Genomic DNA, 9,226 nt, shown 5'->3' with positions numbered 1-9,226 from the left:
CCGCACGCGCCCTCTCGCGGCCGCCAGCCTCCTCGGGGGTGCACGCGCGCGCGTGCAGGGGGACAGGGGGACGCAGGGATCTGCCTCCGTGCGCGCCCTCCCCCCGGCCAGGGCCCCCCCCCACCGCGCGGAGCGCGGTCCTGGGGACACCGGGCGTGTGCACCTGTCCGTCCCGGTCCCCCTGGAAGTGGCCGCTGCCGTTTCGCGAGCGGAGCGCCCTCCGCGCCTTCGGGCTCCGGGCGGGGTCGCAGCGGGACCCGCTCCGCCTGGGCGNGTGTAGCAAGCGCCCGGGAGCCGCGAGCAGGCGCTCCAGTGGCGCAATCGGTTAGCGCGCGGTACTTATACAGCAGTACGTGTGCGGGTGATGCCGAGGTTGTGAGTTCGAGCCTCACCTGGAGCATCGTTTTCCGCCCGGAGGCCGCGTCGCTCCCGAGAGACCCTTCGCTGCTTCCCGGTGCCCTTGGGGACCATATCCCTCCGTCTTTGATGTGTTTGAGTTCGTTCGGTAGCCAGTATCCTCGCCGTTCTCCCTCGCGCTTTTGAGACAGAACAAAGTCAAGGAGCATTTACAGACTGGCTGTGCGGTGTGTTGAGTGCGTTAGCTTCTCTCTTTATCCCCACCCGAGGACCATCTCCTGACACCCCCTTCCTACTTTGCTCTAAAAATGGTAGTTCCTCGGGGAGCCCCCGGCACCCGAGCAGCCTGCCTGCCGCGATGAGCCCTGAACTCCATTAGAGAGAACTCAGAAGGGAGANGAATCTGCCCCCTCTCCCCCTCCCCCGACCCTGATGAACCAACAGCCATGGAAGACAGAGCAGCTTTGGTCAACTGAGAAGCAGAACCGGCATCCTCAGAGTCTCCAGCCGTCTGCGCCTGGAACAGGGTGAGCAGGGACGGCATAGAACCAGACGTGTGCAGAACATTCTGGGAAAAGCATATGGCGGTGCATGAGGTGGGTGGGAAGGAGCTAGTGATTCTAACTTAGAAATATGCTGACCCCCCAACCCCCATGAAACAAGAAGTCCTCCTGGTCACGGATCTCATCACACCTACTCACTCTGCCCGGAAGGGTAGATTGACCTGGTAATTTGGATTACTTTTCCTAGGTGTAAAGATTGCCGCAAACCATGACAGCATGTATGTCCCATCCACAACAGGATACGCAAAGTAGTACATGGAACGAAACTGAGCCCAGAGAACTCGGTCTTGAAATCTGGACTCCTAAATGTGTCCTGCATCTGGACATTGTATAGTCACAGAGTGGTCTTCCTGGGGAAGGGGAAGGAAGTCTCATCCAGGAAAGCACCAGATAATAATAAAAGTGGACACTTTGACACTTCGTAGCTTTTGCTAGGCCACCACAGTATCTTGGAGACTGTCAAAGTCTAATCTTCAAATATCTACGGAGATTAAATGTCAAAGATTTATTTAAGTCGTTAATGAGGAAATGGACAGTATGGTAAAGTAGTTCAAGTAACAACATCAGGGACCGGTAAATGCATTATCAGTGGAAAAAAAGAAGGCTCAGATAATATTGCAAACTTGAGTGAAAAGCTAGCTAATGTCCCACAGAACAGCGAAATATAATTTTTGAGTTATTTTTCTAAAAGACAGAAACTAGTTGCATTTCTACTGGGTAAAAATCAGTTGAGATTTATCAGTCTTCTGCAGGATAGCATTTAACTTTACAGAGTCTAAGCCTTAGAGTAGCAATAACCAAGGAAAAGCAGGTGCCTCTTAGGCGGGCTTGTTGAACATGCTCTAATATAATTTTGAAAAGATATTCTGTAATCTTTTTGCCATATTTTCAAGATTTGGCTAATTTTTCTTAACAGATCCAGCATCTTAATTCAGTTCTTCTTTTTTTTAAATGTTCTCTTTATTTCTGAGAGAGAGACAGCGTGAGCAGGAGAGAGTCAGAGAGAGGGAGACACAGAATCTGAAACAGGCTCCAGGCCCTGAGATGTCACCACAGAGCCCGATGCAGGGCTCAAACCCACGAACCGTGAGATCATGACCTGAGCTGAAGTAGGACGCTTAACCGACTGAGCCACCCAGGTACCCCTTAATTCAGTTCTTTTGTCTCTACCTCCATTCAGTTGACCATGAATCATGGTCAAGCATGGTCAATCATGGTCAAGCATGATGGTCAAGACGTTTCATGGTGCAAAAAGTTGCTTTTTATTAAAGCACATGAACAGGACCCTGTGGGCAGAAAGAGCTGCACAGGGGTTGTGAGGAGTGACTGCTTATACACTTTTTAGTTAGTGGGGGTGAGGGGTAAGTAAGTCTCTAAAGAATTGTGTGTGTCAAAAGTGAGATTTACAGGGTCTTGGAGGACTGCCAATTGTCAAGATAAGGTTTACACTTCCTTTCACTCAAGAAAACCAATGTCTAATATTTCCTTGTGTTAGTCAGCAGAGCCGCTGGTGTTCATCCAAGATAAAGAGAACAGCAGTATTTGTAGTGGCCGCTTCTGGATCGTAGGTTTCTGTTTATGATGCCAGCTTACCATCCGCCAGAGTGGCAGGGGCCTGACCCACTTAAAATCATTAAAATCATTGTTTTCATTCTTTATTTTGAGAGAGAGAGCAGGAGCAGGGTTGGGGGAGGGGCAGTGAGAGAGAGGGGAAGAGGGAATCCCAAGCAGGCTTTGTGCTGTCCGTGCAGAGCCCATGAGGGATCCATCTGATGAACCACGAGATCATGACCTGAGCTGAGGTCAAGGGTTGGAATATCAAAACTCTGGAAATAATCCCAGAGTTTCTTCCAGGTCAAAAGATTCATTTAGAATTTGATTTAGGAAAACTTGAGATAAATATCAAAAACGACTTTAAAGCACTGGATCAAATAGGATCATAGGTCACTGTGAAGCAATACTTTGTTATCTGTTTAATCACAGTGTCAGTAAAAGATTTTAAGGGGAAATATAGTTTACACAATTGTTAGCAAAAATTAGCTTTTTTAATATTGAGAAGGTTCTATTTTCCTAAGTGATCAAAGACCTGATAAACACAGGAAAATATTTTGGCAAAACATAGAATCTTTGTTTTATAGGCAAATAGCTTTAAAAGATTAAAAAAAAACTTTTATGATCTCTTACCAGGAGGAGACCAATAGTTCAATAAATTTTGTCTTTTTAACAGATGAAAGAAAATTAAGTTCTGGTTTTATATAAGTGCCCTGTTACTATGAAAGCTTAAAATAAAAACCCATTATAACAAATTCATTAAATCTTATCTAGCTTGGGGGCGCCTGGGTGGCTCAGTCGGTTAAGCGTCCGACTTCGGCTCAGGTCATGATCTCACAGTTTGTGGGTTCGAGCCCCACGTCAGGCTCTGTGCTGACAGCTCAGAGCCTGGAGCCTGTTTCAGATTCTGTGTCTCCCTCTCTCTCTGACCCTCTCCTGCTCACGCTGCCTCTCTCTCAGAAATTTAAAAAAAAAAAAACATTAAAAAAAAATCTTATCTAGCTTGACCACATGGAAAATTCCTTTCCCAAGATTCCTTTTTCATAAACCTTCTACAACATTCTATGTCCATTTTAGTTCATCTCTTGAGTTCTTTTTCCCATTCATAAATAAACAGCTTTACTTTATTTTTTAAAAATTTTTATTTATTTTTGAGAGACAGTGACAGCATGAGCAGGGGAGGGTCAGAGAGAGAGGGAGATACAGAATTCGAAAACAGGCTCCAGGCTCTGAGCTAGCTGTCAGCATCACCTGAGCCGAAGTCACACACTTAACCAGCTGAGCCATCCAGGTGCCCCTAACCAGCTTTACTTTAGAACAAAATTACATTAATTTCCCTCAACAAAAATGTACCTTCATTCCTGCTTCCTGTTCTTACCAAAAAACAGAACAAAACCCCAAAACCCCACAAAAACAAAAAACAAAAACCCCAAAACAAAAACAAAACAGGAAAACAAAAAAACCCACAAGAAACCCAAAAACCCACATCATACCTTCCTTGCATGTGAGTGAACTTTGTCTAGTAGCTTTAATTACATATATTGTTAGCATTCTTAACTTTTAGGAATCTTAATTTCTAGGGAATAGGAAACAATAAGCACCTGTGAACTGTCTGTCACACAAGCATTCTTTAGATTAGGAAATTTATGAATACATATCATAATTTCTAGAAGCATATGCCTTTAAATTTTTTCCAAGGTAGCACCAACATATCCAAATATCTTTTAGTTTCTCTGTAATAAGAAGCCATAGGTAGATAAACCTATGTTCAATAAGTAATGCTTCAGTATTTTATCTTATTTGGAAATGATCTAGATGTTTAATGCCGATCATCTAATTTAACTTAGCAAAATGTAAGGTTTTAAGTTAACAAAAAGATTTGGGGAAACTATTTTAGTAGACATAAATATTGCTGAGAACTTATTTATGTTTTCATAAGTCATAAATTTACCATACATCTACTTAATTCACTTGCTCTTAATTATATTTAGGTTAGTTATGAACATTTCACAAGACATTAAACAGTTAACCATCATTTTAAAGTTATTTCTCTTGCTCACAAATTCTGTAATGGAGATAACATGAGCTTATTTGATTTTTAGTAAACCTAGATAGAATAAAAGTATGATATATACTGCTGACAACTCTAAAAATGTGTCTCTAACTTTTTTTAAATGTTTACTTATTTTTGAGAGAGAGAGAGAGACAGAGTATGAGCGGGGGACAGGCAGAGAGAGAGAGGGAGACACAGAATCTGAAGCAGCTCCAGGCTCTGAGCTGTCAGCACAGAGCCCAACACAGGCCTGAACTCACGAACAATGAGATCATGATGTGAGCTGAAGTCAGGTGTTCAACTGACTGAGCCACGCAGGCGCCCCATAATGTGTCCTTTTAATTAAATCAACACACTTCAGATAGCTTTTATTTATAAAAGATGAATCCTAGATCATGTGAACTTAAAAAACATCTGGGTTAAGTTTCCATTCTATTTCTGATCATTTAGGTAAGTGCTTAATTTTCCTTAATCATCTTTTACAAATTAATTTTGGCAGTGCCATCTGGAGGTAGGAAATACCACATATCTACAACACGTAATATGAAGACTGTACAGATAGATGCAAACAGAGACCTTGTTGTTTTAAAGTTTGAAGCCACAAGGTGTGTACAATGATGCGAAACTCACTAGGTCATAAGAGAACAGTTGGATCCAAACTTTCTTGGCAGATGGAATAAATTGAGGTTAGCCTCTCAGATGGCAGTTACACGTTTTCCACTAATAGTCGTGGAGGGGACACCAAAGATTTGTATTTGTCCTTGTCAAGTGACCTTATGGCAGCTGTGGGTAGATTTTTCGCAAATGGCCTTCTACAGCCATTTGTATTTTTAAAAAATATATATCATTTATTGTCAAATTGGAACAGCCCTTTGTATTTTTAAAAGACCTATATCCCCATCCACTCCTCATCTGCTCCCCCTCACAACCCTTCTTTCCTTCAATGTTAGGAATTGAGGATGGTGTAGATAAGATTTCTTGAAGAGGTTACAAGCCTTTTAGATAAGTAGGGGAGGTTTTGGGATGGGTAGACAAGGATGGGTAGAATTTGAACTGCCTCTAGGACTGTTTGCATTTTATAAGAGTCGTAAGATAAAGGCAATTGCTCTCAATTTCTCAGAGAATTGGGTTGTAACTTAAATGACATCACAGATCCATCTCTCCAGCTTCATTATCTGCCATTTGCTTCTTTCTGGGTTCTAATTTTAGTGTGCGAGGGCGGGGTGGGGGGCAAGACTTTAAAGAATTCCTATCAGGCTCTGAATATCAGCTTCCAATCTGGCCAATTTTTTGACTACAGATCTACTTAAAACAAAATTCTTTTAAATAGCCTATCAGTCTTCAGCTTGAACATATAGTAAATATTTCTGGCAGTATTGAGCAACCCCCTTTGGGTGTAGGTGGGGGCCCTGAAGAGGGTGCACAGGATACCCCCAAAGATGGCCAAAGAAAGAGCCAACAACCTGCATGTCTTGAGCAGAGAGGCAAGAAGCCAAGCCAGCTTCTTAGGACATAAAAAAAGAACCATGAAGGCAACAGGTGTCTCTAGGGGAGAAAGAATCAGTAAGCAATGGGTTTGGACATGGAGACGAGGGACAGTGTGACATTTTATTTTCCTCTCTCAACTGGACACTACAGACAGAGATTCAGAAAAGCTGTTGCTGGTAAGAAATTTTTTTTTTTTTACCATTTTACCATTTTTACCATTTACCAACCAAAAGCTGGCTTCCAGAATCCCCTCTGCTGACCCTGATATCTATCTGAGATTCAACTTGTTTTTTTAAGGGAATAGTGTATTTACCAGAAAATCCCTCAGTTTTGTCACTTCTGGGTGGGGCCCAAGTTGGGACCGTGGGACGTAGACATGGGGGTGTCTATAAGGTGATTAATTCAGCAGACTTTGGTTCATGGTCCTGTCAATGCAATTCAGACAGCAGACTTGTAGAGTGAGAACTCAGGGAGATTGGGAGAAGCTGTAATACTGACTGTCATTTCAGATGCCTCCTCCTTCACTACTCCTTCCCAATAAATGACCTCACTGGGGAGGACTGTGCCGGTGCTCCCCCCGTGCCCCCCCCCCAACTGGTGCTGTTTCCGGCCTGTGCACTCCTATCCCTCAGACACTGTGGATACTGGGCTGATAGCTGTAGTGTCCCCAAAGAGTTGTACTTGGCTAAATGAATGGCTTCACAGGGGAGGCTAGTGGCTTGTGTGCTCCCTCCAAGAGCAGTAGGAAAGTCCAGTCTCTTTTCCCCGAGGGGGGCTAACTCTGTGACCTTTGTGTGCCTGATTTTCTCTTCCTGTGTTGTCCCACTCCCCTCCTCTCCTGAGGGCGCCCCCCCCAAATCACCAGAGGAAGAGCTTTGGCTCTCACATCGTGCTGACTCCGCCTCTTCCCCTCTGTCAAACTAGCGATTCTCTCAGAAATGCCCCACCTGAGGGTCAAGATTCCTTGCTCTCTCACCTTGTGACTTATATAAGCACGTATCACTCTTTCTTTTATTCTCGTTCTACGTCATAGTCGAAATGAGCTTTTGAAACATAAACCTTACTTTGCCTTCACTTCTTACAAACCATACACGGCTTCACCTGCCAACCTTATGTCTAAACATGTTTGTCCTCCACAGTTTGGCCTCTTCTCCTTCTTACCAAATTCACCTCTGAATTACCTTCACCTGCCTCCCCCACAAATGTGCGTAGACTTCCGATGCCGAGGCGCTCCTGCCCTCAGCCACCCCCTCTACACAGCCTTCTGCTGCCCGTCTGTCCCACACCAGCTTGGAATTTTACCGTCCAGTGCCTTTGCCAGAATTCTCTGGGTCTGTTGCTACGGCCTGTTCACCTGTTTCCTCCCTTCACTCAGTAGTGGAGCACTTGAGAGGTGCTCCCTGTCCACTGAGTATCTACGTGACCCAGCACGGTTAATAACCCGTCTGCTATTAACTGCTCAAAAAGTCATTTATGAAAATGTTATGAAATGAGGCATATGGTTATGGTTGTAAAATTGTTTGGTAGTCACACAGATGGGCGTGTGAGCCACTGTGGAGAGGTATTTGAGGTGGAGTCAATCCACACTGGATAACACGTTCAGAAGGGACGTTGGTGTGTCCTCACATGGATGAGTGAGTTGAACTTCAGAGCCTCCACTGATTCAGGGAATGATATCGATCATCCTTTGAGAGACCTGTACATTATGATAAATTTATACTCCCCACATCTCTGCATCTACTGACTTCTGCCTGGATTATTCCCCCCCACCCCATACACCTCTCTCTTCTCTGAAACACCGATAACAGATTTTGAAATAAGGAATTTGACTTTGCTTTCCTAAGAGTGTTCCATGTAGACTGAAAAACTACACTTATATATGATCTGGAGAATATCAGAAAGAAAGGTTATATATATTTTTAAATACGCTTTCACAAGCTTTTTTTTTTAAAAGAAGGATTAATTTATCTGTTCCCGCTCCTGCAGTTAGTCAACACAGCTTGCAGCTTAATAAATGGAAGGTACAGGTACATAGTAGAGCTTTAAATAAAAACATTTCTTTACTAATTCAAAATCACATTGTTGATGAATAGAACGAATGTCTTAGGGGCGCCTGGGGGGCTCGCTCGGTTAAGTGTCTGACTTTGGCTCAAGTCATGATCTCACAGTTTGTGGGTTCAAGCCCCATGTCGGGCTCTGTGCTAACAGCTCAGAGCCTGGAGTCTGCTTTGGATTCTGTGTGTGTGTGTCTCTCTCTCTGCCCCTCCCCTGCTCACAGTCTGTCTCTCAAAAATAAATAAATGTTAAAAAAAAATGAATGAATGTCTTAAGATTTTTCGCCCCCCCCAAGTAGATTGGCTTTAACTTTCTACAGGAGACTCAGATTTCTAATTTTTCCAAGTTCATTACTTCAGTGGTCCCTTGTCACTGTCAGCATTGTCGCAGAGTGGACAAAAGTCCAGCCACGCCACACACTAATTAGGCAAACCTATGAATGTCCTCCTCACGGCTTCTGCACGGACAGCTGGGAATAAGCTTTCACAGCTTCTTACCTCTATCATTTATGAATGGACGAAATCCAGTCTGTGTGGATTTAGTTAAGGTTGGTTTGGGTTGCTTGTCTGTGTTAGTGTGCCTGTGTTCTGTAGAAAATGGTAGGGACACTTACACATCTTCTAGATGCCAGAGAAGTACCGTTAAATCCGAGAAGGAGAGCAGTGAACCGGGCCCAAGGACAAGCTTTGCATCAGAGTTTAAGTACTGCCTTCTCAGTTCCTGTCTGGGTGACGTGGAGCATGTAATCTGGCCTCTCCGAGGCCGAGTACTCTCACCTATAAAAACTAGGAATGATCCTTTGTACTATGTGGTTCAGGATTAAACGAGCTGAAGGATTTAGTGCTATGTCAGTGCCTGGAAAGTATTAAGGAATCAGTTTCTAAAAACAACTATCAGTATTACTATATGTCCCCACACTTAAAAAAAATCTCTGTAATAATGTACGGTATCATTTTGGAGGGGGGGACTGGAAAAGGAAAACATTAGAATAAATAAAATATTAATGAAGCAGGCAAGCGTGCCCAGTGCCGAAAAGACAGAAGGACACCAGAAGTAACGTGCACAGACCCCCTCTGCCGGCGGTGGAAACACCCACGCGCGGAGAGAAGACTCCAGCGCGTCTGCACACGGGGGTGAGCGCCCTGGGCGGCCATCTGAC

At 44.0% G+C, this 9,226-nt stretch overlaps 1 long non-coding RNA gene and 1 other non-coding gene across 2 annotated transcripts in view; one reads left to right on the top strand and one right to left on the bottom strand.

Moving 5' to 3' along the window:
• The window catches only part of LOC144232850 (uncharacterized), a 5,603-nt gene extending 5,084 nt beyond the window's left edge, over positions 1-519 (bottom strand). Inside the window, exon 1 of the long non-coding RNA XR_013335544.1 lies at positions 393-519. This is a non-coding gene — a long non-coding RNA (uncharacterized LOC144232850). The remainder of the gene's footprint in view (positions 1-392) is intronic.
• On the top strand, positions 307-400 carry TRNAI-UAU (transfer RNA isoleucine (anticodon UAU)). The gene is made up of 2 exons: positions 307-344; positions 365-400. It is a non-coding gene; the product is annotated as a tRNA-Ile (tRNA).
• Positions 520-9,226: the final 8,707 nt, after the last annotated feature.

The sequence above is a fragment of the Crocuta crocuta genome, unplaced genomic scaffold (assembly GCF_008692635.1).
Source record: "Crocuta crocuta isolate KB4526 unplaced genomic scaffold, BGI_CrCroc_1.0 scaffold811, whole genome shotgun sequence".
In the NCBI taxonomy this organism is placed as follows: domain Eukaryota; kingdom Metazoa; phylum Chordata; class Mammalia; order Carnivora; family Hyaenidae; genus Crocuta; species Crocuta crocuta.
The sequence above is the reverse complement of the archived record's forward strand: the minus strand, read 5'-3'. Positions and strand labels throughout refer to the sequence as shown.